The following is a 22,633-nucleotide window of genomic DNA, read 5'->3' as shown; positions in this document are numbered from 1 at the left end:
CAAGAAGGCTATAAAAGGCAAGAACATTAGTGATTGGGTCATAAACAAATGTTAATAAGTAAAACAAACAGCAGTCCTGGGATTAAGAGGATCAGCTGATAACTGGTTAGACAATGAGAAGCCAAGAGTAGGAGAAAATGGGAAGTTCTCAGAAGAGAAGACAGGAAGATGATCTCCAAGGAGTTGCACTACCAGGACTCAACAGAAAGGGAAGGGGCAGAGTCCCTGAGGAAGGGTTCTAGGCGCCAGATAACATAGAATTGTAGTGTGGGAAGGGACCACATCTAGTCCAACTCTCTGCAATGATAGAATATTTTGCCCAGTTTGGGGCTTGAAACCACAACCCTGAGATTAAGAGTCTTGTGTTCTACCAGCTGAGCTATCCGTTGGAGTATGTCTGAATCTGCAGCACAGCAAGCTCCTCAGTGCCCTTCCATCAAAGGCTATGTTGACAATAGGCCAACGAATGGTTGGGGAGTCAACATAAAGATTAGTTATTTATTTATTTCAGCCACAGGCATTCATTGGCTTTGATGAGGCTTAACACCCTGACTTTAGCCACCAAGAGACATAAATAAGCCCCATTGATTTTAGTACAACTTCCAAATTAGCATGCTTCAATGCACTTCCTGACTATATATGAATGGGAGCTACGGCAATGACATTGCTAAGCAGCCCGTTTTCTGCTACGCAAATAATTAACACACATGTCAGGACCAGGAGCCTTTTCCTACAGCCACTGACCTTAGTATGCAGGGCCATTCCATTATTAATGCCTTTTCTGCCAAGCCAAACTTTATGGTCGCAATAAATGTATTTGATGGAAGCAGTCAAACAGTTCAATCAGGGTCTATCTCCTCGGTCTCCCTGCTCCACTTTCTAAGACGTATAGATTCCCATCTTCCCAATTTTAAGCACGTTTATTTCTCTGGAACTAATTTTTATTGGAATGGACTATTTGCTTGAAATACGTGGCATAGATAACTTTACCTTCTATGGAGATGAAGCAGAATTCTAATAAATTCCATATATCAACAGCGAACATTGAGACACTAGTGGCGAGGTGAATTGGAAGCCTTAGTTTTACAGAGCCATGTTACCATTGATTTATTCTTTGCTTTGGGCATGTCTCCTGGGCTGTTTCCATTTGAATTCTATTTTCAGTAAACAAGATACTTATAAAACATAACACAGGTGAGCAAACCAGGAACATTTCTTTCAGTGGATCCTGTTTCCTGTGATGTGCCTGGAATTACCTAGTGATACACATCTTTGGGCAAGAAAAAGACTAACCAGTCAAATAAGTTATTTTTATTTTATTTATTAATGCTCACTAATGAATCAAAACCTAGACGTGCTACACTGCAGGGTTCAAAACATTTGCTCAACACCAAGGGATCATGCAACCTGTCTTACGCAGCAGCCTAAATATTTGTTTGTGCATCCATGTATTAAGAAGCCAAGAGACAAACTTACTACAGGTGGGGTTCAATGGTTTCTGTACAAGTCTGAATGGTGAAAGGCAAAGATGGTACCAAAATACACCCACCCACCCCACACCCAGAGGTGAATTTAGAGCAGCGTGACTGGTTCTACCATACCTGGTGCTGAGTCTAGGGGCTGCTGCAGGGTGTTGCAACTATGACATAGTGAATTGAGCAGAACGGAAGGTGGGAGGGTGATGAAATTTGGGTCGCCGCTGAAATGAGAAAGGCCAAAGTCTGTCCCTGCCATCATTGTACATCATATATAGAACGGCAGTTGTTTTAAAAAGGGGCAGGGGGTAGAAGAACATATAGATGCCCGCCTCCATAAGCCCTGACACGTTTAAGGTGCTGGTAAATCTGTTCCCTAAGAATGTAAGAATTGCCTTACTGAGTCAAACTATCTACTCCTGCAAACTGGGTTCTAACAAAGCAGCGTAGGCTTATTGACTGCTTGGAGATATTCCATCTCAGGTGGAAAGAGCACAGCACCAGCTGTTGATAGCAGAAGACAGGTCACCTGTCCAAATATTCTCCTCCTCGGTTTAATTAGTTGATTATTAAAATGACTGATGTGGGGGGAAGAGAACCGAGATGCGGCTCCTGACTGTGGTACTGCGAGTGCCTGGTCTTTTCTCTTCCCAGCAAGACTTGCCAGTGTCCAAACCTAACACAGTTCTACGTTGACACACATGAGAATATCTGTGTGTGAGTTCTGAGGGACACCTGGAGAGTGTCTATACCCTGCTGTATCCGACTCCTGACTGCCGAGTAGATTCATATTAAACCCAAGAACCGAACCAAATTTCTCCCCCATCCTTACTGCTGAGTGACTGAGTGTCAGAATGCTGCCAGCGGCTCCCGGCTGGTTGCCCAGGAATTATAAAGACAAGGAAAAGTTTCTTACAGCCTTTTTAAAATTTAAGTCTTTACAGAGAGAGGCTATAGAACCCAGCCTCTTGGATAACGGCGTTGTCCTGAGTGAATCTCCACCCTCCCCTGTCCCTCATTCATCATCATCATCATCTCCTCTACGGTTGCAGCTATGTGCCCTCTGTCTTTGAGCTCTTTGCTCTCCTACTTTTAAGGCTCGCCGGGTTCTGGGAGATGGAGGGTCTGGAATGCTTTCTAATGATGTGTCAGCCAGGTGTTGCTCTGGCTCTCCCATGATTTCCCAACTTCCCCCCTCATCTGCCTGTGAACTGTGACCTCCCTCAAACCTCTGTTGTAATTGTCTTCCTCTTCCTCCTCCCTGGAAGGCTCAGGATGGGAAGGTGGTCTCCACCATTCCTCCTCTGCCCAGTCCCAGACGCTGAGTGAGAAGTGATACTTTTAAAAGAAAGTTAAAAGAAACAATTTATAGCTGAAGCTCAGGTGCCAAACAGTATTTTAGGAATCTCTAGAAGATGGATACCAGTTTCCCCTTATTCATTTATCACCGTTATTTATACCCCACCTTTCAGGATACATATCCTTTCAAGGAGGTTTTACAAGTTACATGAAACTTTGAACAAACCACCATAAACAATAAGAACATTTGAAAAGTCCCAGGGATTTCCCCCTCAGGACAGTTGATGGGAGAACAAATGGGAGTTCATCTGCGGCAGGCCCCAAGGCGGTCCTTGCCTCCCTTCCTCTGCTGGAATCTGACCTAAAGGCTGCTGTCCATTAGAATATAAAATAATGAGCTAAAGAGACAAGTAATCTGACCAGGTTTAAGGTAGGAATCTTGATCCAGAAAGTCTTGCTGCCTTCCCTTCAAAAACAGCCTTTAACACCAAAAAACTGACCGCTTTTGGAAACCTGCATCACTGAGTGCTGTCGACATGATAAACCGCCTTTGCATCCATCATACATTTTGTATCAATGACCTTAGTAAACAACTTCTGCAGGTATTGCATCTCCCATAAATAGATTGCTCCCAGTTTATGGGATACCTTCAGATCTCAATGACACAACATTTTTTTTCATTGATAGAGAACATAAAGAGCTGGTGATGTACGGGATATTATAGAGCCTGGCTACTTGCATGTTTGGATTTATCGATGAACTCCTCCCTCCCTTAAAATAAAAATAAAAATCCCAGTTGTTCAAAACTCAGTAACAGCGGCTTGGGTGATAATCTAAATGCCAGTTTTATACTTACTTGCTGCAGTTGCAAATGATTCCTTTGTTGCGTTTCCTCAGCGTGGTGCAAATATATGACAGAAAATTGATTTAGGCAGGTATTTATTGATTTACTTTCTAGCAAGAAAAAATGTACATTAACATGAATGCACTCGGGTTCTCCTCCTCTTCCCATCTCTTGTTGAATTCCCTTCTGATATGGCCATTCCCTTAAGGAAATAACATGTTCCAGTCTGGGGTTCCCGTTCTTCTCCTATGACTTTGGTATGTGGTACCCAGACAGAGGAAGTCAGGAGAATGAAAGTGTGTGTGTGGGATTTGGTTCAGTTTGCATTGTAATGTAAAACTACATGGCATCATGGTTCTCAGGGAAGGGACTTCCTGTGATGTCACATGACATCAGCTGTCAAACAGTTTGTTGTGAGGTGCTCACTTTCTACCTCAGTGGTACCTCGGGTTACATACGCTTCAGGTTACAAACTCCGCTAACCCAGAAATAGTACCTCGGGTTAAGAACTTTGCTTCAGGATGAGAACAGAAATCGTGCTCCGGTGGCGCGACGGCAGCAGGAGGCCCCATTAGCTAAAGTGGTGCTTTAGGTTAAGAACAGTTTCAGGTTAAGTACGGACCTCCGGAACTCATTAAGTACTTAACCCGAGGTACTACTGTACTTACTTAGCACTGACCAAAACAAATGCATGTATATTGAAATGCAGCTCTTCTTCCAGATCTGCACTTCTTCACCCAAATAATGCATACACATATTTGCATATTATGGATGTGTGTATAAATATTAGTGAAAACAAACATAAACATGCATTATAGTATAGGAAACTGCTTGTTAAAAATGTATATAAGGCAAAGTTGCGTACAAAAAATGGTATACTGAATATGTGTGGAAATGCTGGTGAATTTTCATGGGGTCTTTGTAAATAAATAAATCTGTAAACTGATGCTCAAATATGGAGAACTGAATGTAAGATAGTAAAAATGAGGTACTAAGAGAAAGTGAAATTGACAGATCCATTCATCCCTAGTAAGGATGATGTATAAATGGGTTACTATACAGCTATAGTAATTGCATGTTTAGATGAGCTAACACTAGTGCCACTTACTAAAGGAGCTGAAAACCGTATGAGTGACAGTTCGTATTCTGATAAATCGCCCTGAATGAATTTTTCATTCGTTCCCTCCCTCCCCCCCTTGTTGACAATCATGTTCATAAACTAAGTGGAAGGATAATCAGCAATTACTGGTTGATGTGAGGATGTAAGGCTAAGAGGAAATAAGAAGCGTCCAACTGCACTGGTCTGACTGCACTGGCTACCAATTAGTTTCCAGGCCCTATTTTGACCAATAAACTTTTAAATGGCTCAGGACAGCAAAACCTCAATGACAGCTTCTTCCCATATGAACCTACCTGGACCCTGAAATCATCTTCTGAGGTCCTTCTTCGTGTGCCTCCTCCTTGAGAGGTCCAGAGGGTGGCAACATGTGAACAAGCCTTTCTTTGCCATGGCTGCCCTTCTGTGGAATGCCTGGCGCCTTTATTATGTACCTTTAGGAGACAGGCAAAAACGCTCCTCTTTAACTAGGCCTTTGGTTGATTGACATCCAATGCCCTTTTAAAATGTGGTGTGTTTTTTTTTGGGGGGGGGACACATTATTGGGTTGTTTTTATTTTTATTATGTATTTTGTGTTTTTCTATTGTGATCTTATCCTGTGAACTGCCATGAAGTCTGTGGGTATAGGGCGGTATACAAATTTAATTAATAACAACAACAGTAATAATTTTATATGGTTGTAACCTGCCCTGGGACCTGCTAGTGAAGGAGGGTAATTAAATGAATAAACACACAAGGGGTGACTTCTGGTTTTCCAGTGTTCAGCAATATAGGACGACACCGAAAAGAAGGATGGGACTACTTGAATATAAAAGAATCCATGTTCAGCTTTTTGCAAGTATGTAAAATGAAATTTATTCTTTTATATAAGCAAACTTGGTAGTATCAGCTGAGAGTAGTGTCAGTTGAGTGCTGGTGGTTGCTAGGTTGCGGAGGTCCTTGTGACACGCCCTTCATTGTGACACCTCCCTCTGCTGGCTCCTTGGTCACTAGGGCTCTAGAGGCATAGCCATCTCCTTTGGTTTGATCATACAGCAAGTGAGAGAGAAAGTGGATGGAGATGTAAGTAGACTTTCTCAGCAGCATCTGCATTCTCTGCAGATAATGCTCCCGACAGTCTTAGGAAACACTGACATCCTATACCCTTTTAAAATGTGGTTCTCTTTTGGGGGGTGGGGTGTTATTGGGTTGTTGTTTTTATTTTGACTATATGGTGGTTTTATATTTTGCTTTTGTTCTGTACCACCCTGAGACCTCTGGGTATAGGGTGGTATATAAATTCAATCAATCAAACAATCAATAAAAATTAAGCATCACTAATGACAGTGAAAAATAGGAGGTTTTAGTCTAGTGCAGGGATGGTCAGCCTTGGCCCTCCCAGTGAACTCCAGAACCCATCAGTCCCATTTGGCATGGTCTATGCCCAGAAAACATGGGTGCTGCAACCCAGCAACATCTACAGGGCCACCTGACCTCTGGTCTAGTGCATAAACCCAAAGGACCTAGAATTCAGTTTATACTGGGGCAGTCCTAAGTATTTGCGCCCACGGTAATATTAATGACACATCTTTTCATCAGCACGATCTGCGGAGTCCAAAGACTACAGAATCAAAATACCAGGCAAGACACATCGTTCATGCCAAGGCTGCTTCATAACTTACAATTATTGTGTGCCCCTGTATTAGCCACACAAAAACAGTAACAAATATATGTTTTAAAATGTGCACTGCAGATGCGGATACTCAGAAAGGAGGTCCCAAATCTCATCATGGTCCACCTTTGTTGGGAAAGGGTAAGTAATGTTTTTGAGGCTGTATCATGTGAAGTGTCCCACATGACAGGAAGGATGTTAGAAGCATGACCAGTAACTAATCCTATAGCTCCTGGTTAGCAATCTAGTGTCCTTCTTTCTATATCCCTATAAATACAACTGGTTAAAAACAATGGAATGGCCAGTATTGGGCCAGCTCATGTTCATTTAGGCCTTGAGGAATAGCATTTGACTCTGGAGCAATTGAAGGAGTAATCTTTAACAACCTTGCAGGGTTTTCTTTCCTTCCTGAAGGAGAAAAGAGCTGATTAAGTTAAGTGATTGCCAAGTGTATTATAAGTTTAACAAAGCTCACATCATATTTTCCCCCTTACATGCCATACAGTAATTGTGCAAAATGCATGATTTTACTTTGGCAGCATTATTCAAACTTAATTACAGTGCTAAGAAGCAACCACAACTGAAAGAGAAAAAGCTACGTTGCTCCAGAGATCAGCGTGGCATTTCTGGCTTAAAAAAACACAGTTCTTTTGTCAGGGAAATAAACTGTGTGGAAAGAACTTTTTTTGCTGTATAGAAAGCACATTTAAAACAAACTTTAAACAGACACCTGAATAGATTTAAACAGCTACTTGGTCCGTAGCTTTTAAGATAACACTTCTTTCATTGCCTTCCCATAGTTCAGTCCTCTATACACAATAGACACTAGACATTTTTTTAAGGCCCTGGAGGTAGTTTGTTCTCTTAAGTAAAAGAGATGTTAAATAAGGAAATGACAGAAGGCCATGCATTTCAGCAGTGGCATAGCGTTTGTTGCCAGCACCCGGGGCTGAATGGAGGGGTGGGTGGGAGGGAGGGAAACGGACTGAGTACACATGCACATTCAACTGCCTAACAGCATCTGAGACAGACACCCAGGAGATGGCTGCTGATAAGAAAAGAAAAGTTATTCCATTGTCTGCAGAGGTCACTTCCTGGTTCACATGGAAAAGCTGTTTTCAATGGAGCCCAGCAATGGAAGTGAACAGCTGTACAGAGGCAGCACCGGATGTTGAAATTTTGCCCCCCTAGCAAATTTGGGCCTGGGGCAACCACCTCTGTGCCCCCCACCACTACATTTCAGCCAGGTTGGTCAGCAAGGCACTAATGTTTGCTACCTGGACTATTATAGCAAGGACATGTATCTGAGAGAGGAAGAGATTTAGCCTCTTTTTTTCAGCCTAAGGGATTTTGCCCCTTTGAAGCAACCTTCTGTGGGCCACATCCCCATGGAGGGCAGGGTTAAAGGCAACAGCAGACTGAGCAATGGATGTGAATTTTACCTTTGTACATAGGTTACTTTCTACACCAGGGGTTGGCAGATACCGCGCATGCACACACACAAACGCTATTTCCGGCGCTCCTTCCGGCGTGGAGGTGTGCACAGCTTCCCATTGGCTGCAGGAGTTTCCTGCAGCCAATGGGAAGCCGGCCAGCTTTGCGGAAGGTGGTCCCCGCTCAGCTCCGCGCCGAGTGGGCGGCAGAGGTTACCGAGTGGGCAGCAGGGGCCCATGGGCAGGTTAAATGACCCCCATGGGCTGCTTGTGGCCCATGGGCCTTAGGTTGCCGACCGCTGTTCTACACACACTCGCACACCCCTCTCTGTGCCCCATCCAGACAAGGAAGAAGAATTACCAGAGGTCAAGGACACATTCCAGCCAGGCAAAAATGCCCAGGATGGGGAACATTATTGGTTGGCTGATGTAAGGAATTTCGAATTCAGCTGTGGAATTTTGTGTTTTTAGGTGTATTTCGAAGGAGCTAGATCTAGATCAAGTCATGCTTAGATTAGATCCGTGGAAATGAAGGGATTTTTTAGTTACAGTATAACTTAAGCCCCCATGACTTCAATGGGTCTACTTTAAATGCCAACTAAGTCTGGCCACAACTCAATAGCATTTCCTTAAAAAGAATAGAATGAGGTTCTTGAATGAAGAGCAGTCTTTTGACACATATGCTGCTGGACTATCCATTGATGATTTTTAAAAAAATCCTTTCCCAGGCACAAATCACAGTAGCTGTGTGTCCACAAATTGAGGCAACTGGTTTTGACAATCAGTGCCTCTGCATAAGTGTTGTCTGGTTGTAAGCACAAAGTCACCATTTACGTGTTCCCCTGTGCAGTTTACCCCAATTGTGAGTCACCACTCAAGTGTAATTTGCATTGAAACAACAACTACTTCTAAAACTGGGTGTGAATGGGTGCTGGACTGCCCAGAACCGTGCATTTATTTGTTTCTGTTTCAGTTATTAGCTCTGGTACACCTGTGCATTATGGGGGAAAAAGTTCAGGGCATTGTGATGCAATGTGTTTGCAAGTGTCCTGTGGCTCATCTGTTTAGCAGGGCTTTAGGGAACTGCTGTTAGAACAGCAGCTCAACATGATCTATTTAAGCAGCTCTAGAACTGGAAGGTGAGACCGACAGACGATCTGCAGATGTACAAATGGATCAGAGGGAAAGAGGGACACTTGCAAACAGAAGCATATCGAGACCAAATGCTTTGGGGACGTGAGATGGCGTGCGATCTACCTGGCCATTTAAAAGGCACAGCTAACTCCTTCTTGACTTCTGCTAAGTCATCACAAGCTCACTAGTTGTTCCTCAAAAGAGTGCTCAGCATTCCCTTAAGGTCAGTCAAATGGGAGCAAAATGCACCGTGACCCTCCCTCCAGCCTCTGTACTAGAGAAGTACAGAAAAAGGCACTTACCTGGTGTTGATAATAGAGTGCTCTGCACTTTACAAGTGCTGTATGAATGATGAACAGCAACACCTAATGGAACAACAACTCCGTCAAAATAAACTTGCCCTTAAAATGTGCTGTGGGTGGCCATGGTGCAGAATGCAAAGGTAAGATTATCACTGGAGGGGGACGCTAAAAATGTTGAGGAATGGTGGCAAGCAAAATGATTTCTTTCTTGTGGTTGGTGCAGATACAGCTTTGAGGAGGGCTTGAGTTGGAGGGTTATGGGTAGGGTCCATGCAAGGTGTGCATTAGACAGGGTGTGGCGATCACACAGGGTCCCCAGACGTTTGACGGTCTATTGATCCCTGTGCCACCACTATCATCACTTCCCCGCTGCCACCAACCCGTTTCTCTCAGGTACACACTGGGTCCAGACAGTTGCTGACATTAAAACAAATAATCAAGTTTATTTTATAAGCATGAACAAGTTTATGGTTTCAGTTAGTTTTTCTTGTCAGTTTCTTATCCTTAGTTTCTATACCGGCCTATACCTTCCTAATAACTTCAAACTGATTATCCCAACTGTCTATCTGACTCCTAACAGTTTCTCTCACTCTCTCACAACACAACTTGACCAACCCACAGACATATCCTCCCTCTTCCTTCTCCGACTCCCAACTGACTTCCCAACAACTCCAACTCTAACTCCTCCCCTTGGGTTCCCACTGGCCAATCACTTCACACTCATTTAACCCTTTCCTTATGATCCACCTAGGAGGCAAACGCCACACAGGGCATTTCAGGCGGTCTTGGGAACAATTGTGGGTTCCTCCAGGTCCTCAGCTGTAGGGGGTTTTCTGCAATCTTCCTAACCCTTTTCTTTCAAAAAGGTCTTCCTGGGATCTCGGTTGGGTGGGATCTTGACAGGCACATGGGAAGGGCCACATAGCTCAGTGGTGGAACTCATATTGTGCATGCAGGTTCAATCCCTGGCATTTTCAGGTAGTGCTGAGAGAGATCCCTGTACCCTAGAGAGTGCAGACCTGGGTTGCTGGATTCCAATACACATCAACTCCAGGCTGCACTGCTAATGGTCAGAATGATGGGAGTTGTAGTTCAGTAGCATCTGGAAGTTCGCCATCCTTGGTGTGAGACAATACTGAGTTAGATGAATTAGTGGTCTGATTTGGTAGGCGGCAGCATCCCATGTAGCACTGTTTAGACTACTTCTGGTTGGTTTGAAATGCCTGTTCTGGCTTCAGTATCCTATTTGGAGATAAGGAATCTTGTTTTCTTATCTCAGCCATTAGCTCAAAAGTCATTTTAAAAGTACTTTTATGATGAAAAACCACACATAGATCATTACTTGTCACAACTGGTATCTGAAGAAGTGTGCATGCACACGAAAGCTCATACCAATAACAAACTTAGTTGGTCTCATAAGGTGCTACTCGAAGGGATTTTTTCAAATTTTTTCACAACTGTGTGTCCATCTCTTTTGTTACACGTACAGATGTTGGAAAAAACAAAATCAGGCATGGATTCCCAGCACAGAAGCAGCCTCTTAAAAGAATAGAGAAATGCTAAACAGCTGGAGTCACACTCAATTTATCTGAATACCCTGACTCATTTGTATTATGGCCTGCTTACTAATACATCCTGATTGATTCATTTCAGAAACGCAGTGCAGCTAATAAATCTCATAACAAATCGTAACACATGACAAATCAATAAACCTTCCACTATATTAAGATGCAAAAGCAAATCTTGACAAGTCACAGCACTAAATGCCCATCAGGCACAGCAGTTTATGCTGTAGTGTGGAACACTGACAGGGCCACCAATGTAAAGGCTCTGCACTGTAGTTTCTGAAGAATTGCTCGCAGAATGGGTGGAAACCTGACACTCTCTGGCATACCTTAATGGACTTTTCAGCTTATATAGGGCTAAAAACACAGAGCTCCGCATGTATTTTTACTCATTTCCCCCCCTACAAGGAACTGTAGAAAGAACCCCTCCCCATACCCTGCCCTCCAATGTCACCTTCCCCTCAGCAGGGTTCTGATAACAGGAGCAAACTTGGCTGCAAGGAGGACCCATTGGATTTTGTGGTGGGCAGGCAGGGAGTGCTCCCCTGTGTGACCTTTGCGATCTTTCAATCAGCTGCCCTCGCCATATTTTGCCATTGTCGCATCTAGTATTGCTCTCAGCTCTCAAAGATCAAACATTAGAATTCCAGCACTGGGAGCACGAATAACTTGCAGGAAGGCTGGATAAGGTTTTCCTGAAGCCTTCATTTGAAACCCTGCCAGTTTGTCTGAAATACAGATGTTATTTTCCCTCCTCTTATGAATTTCTCTACACACTCTGTATACAGTGGTACCTCAGGTTACAGACGCTTCAGGTTACACACTCTGCTAACCCAGAAATAATGCTTCAGGTTAAGAACTTTGCTTCAGGATAAGACCAGAAATCGGGCTCCGGCGGCGCGGCAGCAGCAGGAGGCCCCATTAGCTAAAGTGCTGCTTCAGGTTAAGAACAGTTTCAGGTTAAGAATGGACCTCCAGAACGAATTAAGTTCTTAACCCGAGGTACCACTGTACTGGCGCATCCAGGAATTGAAGTAAGGGACTATTTCAAAATATCCCTTACTGGGCGTGAGCTGAAAATGGAAACATTCCACCTTGCTGTCACTTCCCAGGATTTCTGGGTGGCTAATGTGATGGCAACCATGCTCAGAAGAGCCGCTACCAAGGATGTTGCCCAGTGTGCCAAACCATGTGTTCAATGACCACTTGCTCTGTTTTGTGCTGTAAGAACTGCATGGCTGTTTCTACGATCCAGAGCAGATTTTATTGGGTTGTGATAGGATGCCACCATAAGCTGGCGTTTGTGGAAGTACTTTGATCCCCTTGTCCCTGTGCCAGGTTCTTACTGATGTCCACAGCCCCTATGTTGTTATGGGCCACCATGTGGAGACCACTTTCAGTGCAGTCCCTGTGGCATTAATAATGCGCACTCCATTTCTAGGCAAAAGACACCAGATTAAACATTCTGAGCATGTCTGGCCCCTGCTGCCATGGTTTTCTAGCTGCCTGTTCTGCACGTAGACAAAAATCTATTGAAGTGCATATAGACTATATTACATCTCCTTGCTTGATGTAATTAGTTGAGTCTCTTTTGGTTTGAGAGAACTTTTTCCCTGGAACAAAATTGATTTTTAAGTTATCTGATTTGTATTGAATAGTGTATTCAAATCTCCTTTCCCAGAATCCACAGACCATCTTTCTGACCTGCATTGACTGAAAATATCTCAGAATAGTTTTTAAACCAAATGCACTTACTCTCAGCACAGTTTTCCTCCCTAGCAAAAGAATTTAATGCTCCTTCTTTGGGCTGGATTCTTTCTCAACACCCCTCCTCCCCCCGTTTCATTGTTTAAAGCCAGGTTCTCATTTTCTGAGATCTCTTGTCTCCAGGTTTGAATGTGGGGCGAAAAGACATAGCTGGGAATACAGATTAATGTATGTAAGCATTATTGAGTATTTACAGTGCAGATGTGCGGTTCTGCTTTCATAAAAGCGAAACCCACAGATGTTACGCTTCAACATGACAAGCCATTTTTATTCTGGTTAGGAAAAGATCTTCCGTTTAAAAGAAAAACAATGCCACAAAGGAGACGATGCTCTTGGGATTCAGCAACCACAGCAGCTTTCAGAAGCCCCCAAACTCTTCAATTCAAAGAAAAGCTAAGCTCCTTTCCTCCAGAAATAATCCTTTCTTTAGCAGGTGTGTGTGTAAAACATATGTCTCTGAATCCTCAGCTGGTGTAATTTCAAAGATGAAGTCAATAGAACAGTGTTGATTTAACTAGACTTGAGATACAGCCTACAGAATTTAAGGGTAAGGAGTCCCATACACACAGCTATGGCTACAGCTGGGCTTCTCGACAGGTGTTGCAGGGCTTGAAGTGGGAGATGTGAGAGAGGCATGGATCAGAGAAGGGGGACTGCAGGTAGTTCAAGTTAAGCTACTAGCATCACAGCACAGAATTCTCTTGGTCCTGGGAATCAGGTGATACCAGAGAGCCAATCCTGTGCAGCTGGCTGCCGGCTGGTTGGCATTGCCCTGTGATAGGGTCTTCTTGGTGATGGTTCCCTCTTTTTGGAATGCCCCCCCCCGGTGAGGCGCATCTTTCTCCCTCATTCTTAATATGGGGCCCCTCTGTCAGTGGGTCCTCCCTGCAGAGACAACAGCCTAATCAGCCCTGAGCGTGTGACGAAAGTTCCTAAATTATTGGTATAGGAACTCAAGAGTGGCTTGTAAGAGCCATGCCGTATGAGCTACAGCAACCAGCTTAGACCTCCTTACACGCTGAGTTTCTCTGGTAGACTGGGGGGTTGTGGTGGATGGGAAGGACAAAGACTTGATGACCTAGTCCCTCCCAAGGTGAGCTAAGCCTGGCAGGACAGCTTTCTCTATGGTCTTAACTGTTTCAAGCATCAATTAGACAGGCATGTTGGTTATATGAGACTGATTATCCCCCACAAAAAGGAGCGTTTGAGAGAGATGGCATTGTGCAGGTGATCTGGGAGACAGTTCCAAGAATACAGAGCAGCGAGGAAGAGCAGAGACTTCTCAGGAAGGAGGAAAATGCTGGATGGTGGTGGCTTATGGGTGAGGAGTTCAGAACCCTCCCCATGCCAGCTTGTCTCTCACTGCTTTCGTTTGCCCTTTCTCTTGAGCTGAACTCATATACCAAGAGTGTGCTTGGCTGGGAGAAAGTGCCATAGGCAGGCTCACTTCATGTAAACATCCCTTTTGCTGGTTTTCTCAACACGGCAGTATGTGCGATCAGGGCACGACCTGTATGCAAACATACGAGCCTGCCGACACCGCATCTCATTTAGCCCCGAGGAGAAAGAGAAGGAAAACACAGCCCATAGACAGCAAAGGGACAAGTCTCTCTGTATTGTCATATGACGCTATACTTTCAGAGGATTTCTGCCTTTCTTCTTCAGTATGCACAGTATGGGTGTTCTGTACTTGGTACAAATGGCACCTTGCCTGCTAGTTCCATGAGTGATTTCTCCTAGTGAGTCAGGAGCATGCTTCAAAATATTTGGCTTTGAAGTAACAGTGATATAAGGCTCTGGTATGCAGGAATCGTCGGAGGAAATAGCTTAACATATTTTAAAACATTTAAGGAAGTTTTTTATGTTTAATGTTTTATTATGCTTTTATATATGTTAGAAGCCGCTCAGAGTGGCTGGGGCAACCCAGTCAGATGGCTAGGGTACAAATAACAATAATAACAACAACATTTTATGATGTAAACTTGAACTGTAGATTCTCCCATAGTTACACCGTTAGGCACTTATATGCCAGTAGTGAATGGCTTTCTTCCTTTCTTTTCCAATACTGCTTTAATTGATAGATCAATTGCTTCCCCTCTCCCCGCCTGCAAGGCCAGCCACACACAGAACTGGAAATCAGGGAGTTGAACCATGAAAAACATGGGGATGGTTCCAAATTGTTATTTATATTATTTATTTTTTTAACAAACTCCCTGATTTGGTTTCTGTTTAGACATTTCAAACTGGTTTTGAACCAGTTCAGAGACACTGCTTGCACACTGACATTATAAAACTCTTAGGCTGTGATCCAAACTCCCCCCCTTATGTAGGGACTATGGGGGGTTGGAATGAGTGGAGGTATCACTCTGCTCACGTCTGCTGGTTTAGCAAGCCTCCCACTGTCTGTTGAATTGGTGGATAAGTGGAAGATCCACCAGTGATGGGCCAGCCAAAACAGCCCAGTTGACAGCTGCGAAATGGAGTGTTCTGAGGATGGGCCAGGGCTGAGACAGCCTGGGATCCACTAGATCCTATATTGCTGCTCTCAGGGATTGGGACTGAATTGCCTCCCCCCCCGGCAACCTTCCATTGTTGCCACAAAGAATTAGGTAAGCTTGCCTTTAAATGCAAACCGAATCATGATTTCTCCGTTCCCTAGTTGTGATGCAGAGGGTTGTGCCTCTATCATTATGAGTTCATTGGTTCCCTCTATTTGCAGGTATCATGCTGGGATCATAAGTCAGCGTCCTTGAATGGTGGACAGTGGGAGTTTGCAGAGACGACTGCGGCCTGTCTTGTTTTCCAGCTGTTTTTTTTTTTTTTACATCTTCTCATTGCACATCTTGGACACGATGGCGTGAAAACGTAAGTAGCAATAGCCATCATCTTAGATGACACTGAAAAACCTTTGTTAGACTTTCATAGGTGAATGGAGACTGCACACCCAGCACCAGTGGACCTCTGAGGGTCAGAAAGGAAAAAGGGGATAGTGATCATACCCTTCCTGTGAATTCTGAAGGCAACTAGCTGGCTGCTTCTGGAAATGGGTACTTGACAGATTGTGGTCTTTTCCAGCAGGGGATTTCTCTCATTTCTATTTTCAATTTCAATGAAATTGAAAATTTCACCAGAGAAACCATGCCATTAGTTCCCTAGCAACCACCCACAGCCGACTTTCTGCTTCTGGGGTCATCAGAATGAGGTTTCCCACAGACCGAGACTCATTACCACAAAGGATAACATGGCCTTCTTTTACGCATTATTAGCAACTGTATAAAAACAGAATGGTGCATCTAAAGGGCTTTTCAATATAAAGAACATAATGATTAGACTACTGTTCATCTTCCACTTGTAATCCACGCGTTGAATGTTTCAATGACAGAAATAGAAACTTGTTATGCCCTTTGCTATGCCATCCATCCTAGGCCTGGGGACAAGAGGACTTCATAGGATCTTGTTTTGGGCATTCACAGTCAACCAAGACAGAAGTACTGTTCTTGGGGGACAGGGGGTGGGCAGGTGTGGAGGATTCCCTGGTCCTGAATGGGGTAACTGTGCCCCTGAAGAACCAGGTGTGCAGCCTGGGAGTCATTCTGGACTCACAGCTGTCCATGGAGGCACAGGTTAATTCTGTGTCCAGGGCAGCTGTCTAACAGCTCCACCTGGTACACAGGCTAAGACCCTACCTGCCTGTGGACTGTCTCACCAGAGTGGTGCATGCTTTAGTTATCTCCCGCTTGGACTACTGGAATGCACTCTACGTGGGGCTACCTTTGAAGGTGACCCGGAAACTGCAATTAATCCAGAATGCGGCAGCTAGACTGGTGACTGGGAGTGGCTGCCAGGACCACATAACACCGGTTCTGAGAGATCTGCATTGGCTCCCAGTACGTTTCTGAGCACGATTCAAAGTGTTGGTGCTGACCTTTAAAGCCCTAAACGGCCTTGGTCCTGTATACCTGAAGGAGTGTCTCCATCCCCACTGTTCAGCCCGGACACTGAGATCCGGTGCCGAGGGCCTCCTGGCGGTTCCCTCATTGCGAGAAGTGAGGTTACAGGGAACCAGACAGAGGGCCTTCTCGGTAGTGGGGCCCACCCTGTGGAACACCCTCCCTTCAGATGTCAAGGAAATAAGCAGTTATCCTATCTTTAAAAGACATCTGAAGGCAGCCCCGTTTAGGGAAGTTTTTAATATTTAATGCTGTATTGTTTTTAACATGTGATTGGGAGCCGCCCAGAGTGGCTGGGGAGACTCAGCCAGATGAGCGGGGTATAAATAATACATTATTATTATTACTATTACTATTACTATTATTATTATTATATAACCTGTGAAGGTTTGCAGCTTCCTGTGTAGGTTTCTTTTTGTTTTTTTTGCAATGGGCAGTGGCAGCCAATGCTGTGCATTTCTCAAAAAAAGGAACGTCCCTCGCATCAGGCCGTTGTGCTCGGTCACGTGGGCAGAGATGTTGGGCACTGGAAGGCCGGAAAGTCTTGTGTTCTAATTAGAGCTGGGTTTGTAGTAGCCCCTCTTCTTCTTTGGAGATGTTTGAGTGTTGTGATTAGCTATCATGTATGCCAGGGAAGCACCTCATGCTCCCGTAAGGATTGGGCTCCAACTGTGCTGAGTGATTTTTATATGCGCATGCATATGCAACAGTTCAGGGAGAGGAAGGAGACAAGAACGAACATAAGATGATCAAGGTGATGGTTGGCATATGATGTCGGTGGCATGTGTTGCTGTTGTTTGTATTCATCGGCCCACAAGCAGATGGTCATATTTACACATTTGGTTGTTGCCTGAAATTATTCCATGAATATTTTGTTTAAACATTTTTTTTTTAATGCAAACCTTTTTGCCATTTGTGATGCCAAACTTGAATACTTGAATCCTTGGCTCATCAAACTTGGGTTTCTTTCTCATGGTTGGCAAGCAAAAGTTTTCTGTGTTACTCCTTTTACCTTGAAATATTTTTATTTTATTTTATTTAAATATTTTTATTTAGCCCCAAAATTCCAAAGACTGTACCCTCAATGCCTAGTGATAAAAATCATGCTGTTGTTTTAATCTTTTCTAGAAAAAGGCCTAATTATCCTAAACCATCTTAAAAATAACCCCTTAAAAACAGAGGTTAGATTGTATGTAATTCCAGCTATAGGATCTATTGAATTTCAAGTACAGTCGTACCTTGGATCCTGAACACCTTGGTACTCGGACGTTTTGGCTCCCGAACGCCACAAAGTGAGTGTTTCGGTTTGTGAATGTTCTTTGGAACCCAACGTCCAACAGGGCTTCCATGGCTTCTGATCACCTGCAGGAGCTTCCTGCAGCCAATCAGAAATCGCACTTTGGTTTCCGAACATTTTGGAAGTCGAACGGACTTCCGGAACGGATTCCGTTCTGACGTCTGAGCTACCATTGTTGTAGTATTTCATTTCATTTCATTTTTCCTAAGGGAACTCAAGGGAACTTGTTAAAGTCTTCCTTGATTTGTATCCCATTGTGGTAGAGTAGTTTAGAACACCGGTCTTCAGCTGGTGGGTTGTGGCCGGATCCAAGGTAGGCCGCAACAGGAGCACTATTACCGTGTAAATCATGGTAAAAGATTAAGAAATGGATCCCCAAATGCATATTTGGGTTAAAAGTGGCTCCTGGGTCTTGAAGATTCCTGGTTTACAGCCACAGACAGTCAGGCAGAGTTGCTGGTTGCTTGCAAGTGTTTCAGCGGAGCAAGCCAAGCAACATTCAACATGGGAAGGCGAAATAAATAAATTTAAAAATCCAGGATCACAAGACAAATATTCATGTGACATGTACTTGAAGCAAGAAATGCAACATAAATTTTGAGGGCTTGAGCAGAAAGGGTGGAAGGTTAGGCAAAGAGTTAAGAACGTGAGGAATGTAATTGTCAGGGTGGCTTAGAATTCTGTACCTAAACGCTGTGATTGTCATCTACTGTATATCACAGGCAGGGGTTCCATAACCTTAATATGTTTGCAATTTTGGTCATACTATTTCTGGGGGAGAGCTTTGCTACATTTTGAAGGTTTGCCATAGCTGAGGGCATGAGATGCGGAGCTCACTGGACATTGCAAGGGTGTTGGTGGGCAGAGTATGTCTCAGGAAATTGGAAATTTCCAGGCGCTATGCAGCCTTTGGGCTAGAAATGTTCAATAAATATAGAAATTCCCCAAAGAAGCTGCTGTGTTCCATGTTAAATACAATATGGGTGGGTTTGGGGGGAGGGGGAGGGAAGAGATTTGAATACTAATGCCAAAGGTTCAGAGAATTGCTATGTGTACCTTCACCTGCCTTATATGACTTATTAATGAATGAATCAGCAAATGGCATGTTTTATTTTTAGTGTACAGTATTAGAAGTAATTTGTAAGCATTAAGAGAGTTGTGAAAGCCTCTGCAGCATTTTGAAAGTGTGAGCATTTGTTATTAAATTAGACGAGGCTCATATGGAGAACATAATTTCCTCCTTATATATGAGCTGCCAGGGAGACAGGTTGCTTAGCATGTCAGACCTGATCCTTGTTTTCCTTTGCACGGGAACACTAGGTCACCCTTCTGTGTCTCATAGAATATTTCACACCATTATCCTCACATATATCTCATTGTTATTCCTCATTGAGTTGCCACTGGGAGAGTTCAGCTCGAGTTCATTTTTCATCAGTCCTGGGTTGCTTTTCCCTTTTGGAGACGTGCAGGGCTCTCTTCAAATTTATGGCATACTTCCCCTGAGAAACTAGCTGAAGCGAGCAGTCTTTCATTTTTAGCAATATTGGCAGGGTACAGGATGATGCCATTTATGCCTCTAATGCAACCCTCCAAGTATGTGGCTGGTCCAAAGTCACACAGTTCCTGCATGGCCATGAAGCCAGGTCTATTCGACCCAAATCTAACGACACACAGGAAACCATAGTGCAGACTTGATTTCCCTTTTAGAGTTAAACTGGCAGCATCACACTTCCTCCTAATATGTTTACTAATACCGTAAATGCATTGCAGAATTTTCCTGCCCTGATCATTGCCTTTGATCAGATGAGAATGGTCAGGGTGGCTACATGTGCCGGCAATATTTATGCTGAACAAGGTAGATTTGCACCAGTGTTTCTAGAATAAAATAATGCACTATTGCTTTGCATGCAGAAACTCCCAGGTCCAGTGTCTAGCACCTCTGCAAATAGCGCTAGGAAAAACTTCTGGCTGAAATACAGGAAAGCTACTACAAGTCACTGTAGACAAAGCTGAGATTGATAGACAAATGGTCTGATTTGGTATAAGGCAGAGCCCTCTGTTCTTAAGAATATCCATTTCAACCCGGTGACTTAAGCTCCCTGAGCATTTTTACTACTGCAGCAGATTCAAGCCATCATCATTTTTCAGAAACCAGCATCTAGAAATCGGAAGACGGTTGCAGCTAAACGATGACGCTCTTGAGAAGACAAATTCTCGCAGCCAAATTAAGTGCTGCTATTGAGCCTCGTTCTTCAGTGTGTTGCACCTCACTGTTCTGTCAATTATTCCTCTTAAAAGAGCATGGGAAATGGATTTTAAAAGGCTGTCACCTGTGTACATTGGTAAAGATTTCCAATTTGGCACTGTTTTTAGTTCCAATTGGCACACGTGCTGCACAAAATGGCCTAAGCGACAGAACTTCCATTTCTGAAAAATGCTGAACACCCCAGAGATCAGGGGTGCTGAATTGGACCCCAGATTATGGGTGCCCAATGGCACGCATGACGTAATGTGACGTCATGTTACAGCGGCACGCCAGATTGCCTATTGATTTGAGGCATCATTTTGAAGTAAATCTACATTGTAGGGGGGAAAGCCCATTCTCAAAGCAGTGTGTTCTGCTGTTATGTGTGGTGTGGAGAATTATAATGTTCTGGTCCTTCATTCTTCCTAGTCTGTTGGAGGGAGAATCTAATAAAGGAGGTTGTGTTCCTACTTAAGATCATGGTGATGTGTCTCTTCATGTAATAGCTCTACTGGATCAGTCCAAAGGCCCATCTAGGCTGGCATCTGTTCTCACATTGGCTATTCTCTCAACTTGAAGGAAGCGCCAGCTGGGGAACCCTCAACGGACACCGCAGGGGAAGAAGGCCCAGAGCCAGGGGATTGGTTGTGGGATGATGATGAGTGGTCAGAGGGAGAAGAAGGAGCACATTGGGAGGAGGAGGTGTCAGAAGCTGAAGAGGCAACAGTGTTTAGTGAGCAGGAAGAGGTTGTGGCAGACAGCAGTTCAGACTCCGAGGCAGAAGCAGAGGCTGGAGAGGAGGGGGCCAGGAGACAGAGGAGCAGGCTACTGAAGAATCCAGGGTGTCTCTCCATCCTGCTGCGACCAGCTCCCCTTCCTCAGTCTAGGACACACAGAGAAATGAAAAGAGCAGAGCAGAAATTACTTGTGCGGAGATGCAGTCTGAGATTGCTTGGGAGAGGAGAAGTCTCCTTTGTTTTGCTCTGATTGCTGACCTACGCTTCACTCCATCTCCTGACAAAAGTTAACTTTGTGCTATATGAAGTATTTTGTCTGTCCATCTTCCAATATTCATCTTCATTGAATGTCCTTGAGTTCTAGTATCATGAGAGGAGAACAAACTTCTCCATAATAAAAAAATCCCTTCCAGTAGCACCTTAAAGACCAACTAAGTTAGTTCTTGGTATGAGCTTTCGTGTGCATGCACACTTCTTCAGATACCAAACTTCTCCCTGATCACTTTCTCCACACCACATAATGTTAGACATCTCCCTTGAGTTCACCCTCTGAACTAAAAAGCCCCATGTTGTAACCTTTCCTGCAGCCCCTTACATAGGGGATTATAATTTCTTGGTTTTTTTTAGTTTAAAAGACACTTGTAAAGTATAAGTTTAACAAGTTTGATGACTAGCAACCTTAACATTAATGACTTGTGTCTTCGCTGTAATTCATTGGACCACCTGCTGTCCATGAACATCTGCTAAATTATTGAGTTCGACGCACTTCTATCATGCAAGAGAAAGACTGGCATTTGCAGTTTCCTCCAGTGACTGGAAAATGGTAAGCAAATGAAGGAAAATTGGCACATGCGATCTGTTTCTACTGCACTGCTTGACTTGGTACTGATAATTCAGCAAACTGACAAGCTGTGGTTTATGAGAATGGCACAGCCATGTTAAATTATCGCTTCTGGACTAAGATGCAGATTGAATACAATCCCCTCCCCCCAAGGTAGAAGAGGGAAACAAAGGTTGTAATCACATGTCCATATGATTCTTTCCCTAAAATATCTAATTTGGGGCTATAGCATACACCTCCTACAACAGTTTCATTCCATAAACTCATTCTTTCTGATGAAAGAGATGCAGTTATTGCTATTTATGAAAATGTGCTGTCAGTTTTGCCTAAGTCCATTTCAGACACTTTTGTCTTAATCCTAGACCCTTAGCCCAGATAAAGCTTAAGGTGCCAAGATAGTCAATAATTTAGAAACATCTCCGTATTTGGGATACCAGTAATCCTTTCTTAAGAAATTGGTCATTAGTGGCCATGCCCTGAGGGCCATTGGAGCAGAGGAAGGCCTGATGGAGATGGGGCCATGGTTCAAGTTTTATTGTCAAATATCTCATCCATCAGAGTCCCTCCCAACTGTACAATTCTATGATCCATCCATCCATTACGTAGGCTCATGTCAGGGACAGGGGGTGTGATGGAGGCAGGAGGGCTGGAGGTGGCCCAAGGAGACGTTTGGTGCCATCTGATTGGTAGGAGCCAGGGAAATGGAAGGCTATGAGCCATCAGAGACAGAGGCAGAAGTTAAAGATGGGTGAGAAGCAGAGGAGGCTGCTCAGGTGGGTGAGCTGGTCAAATCCCTGCCGTCCCCTGCTCTGCTGTCCCCTAGAACCAGGAGGTGCTTGAAGAGGGAAGTACAATGAAGACTTCCATGCAGGAAGTCTCAGGTTGCATTCATGCACCCCATCAGACGAGGGCACATAAGCCGTGGAGGTGTTGCTTCAACTGCTCTGCTGGGCAGTTGGAAAATAGCCACATACT

The 22,633-nt window shown here is 44.0% G+C and overlaps 1 long non-coding RNA gene across 2 annotated transcripts in view; it reads left to right on the top strand.

The window, feature by feature from the left end:
* Nucleotides 1-5,662: 5,662 nt before the first annotated feature.
* LOC308584506 overlaps nucleotides 5,663-22,633 on the top strand; it is a 33,629-nt gene continuing 16,658 nt past the window's right edge. Inside the window, exons 1-3 of one of the 2 annotated variants that reach the window (XR_014006855.1) lie at nucleotides 5,663-5,798; nucleotides 6,469-6,528; nucleotides 15,308-15,453. This is a non-coding gene — a long non-coding RNA (uncharacterized lncRNA). Of the gene's footprint in view, nucleotides 5,799-6,468; nucleotides 6,529-15,307; nucleotides 15,454-21,302; nucleotides 21,641-22,633 lie in introns of those variants that run through there. The other variant, XR_014006856.1, reaches the window with a different exon arrangement.

Source organism: Podarcis bocagei (assembly GCF_964188305.1).
Source record: "Podarcis bocagei genome assembly, chromosome: 3".
NCBI lineage: Eukaryota > Metazoa > Chordata > Lepidosauria > Squamata > Lacertidae > Podarcis > Podarcis bocagei.
This window is presented reverse-complemented; position numbering and strand designations above follow the sequence as displayed.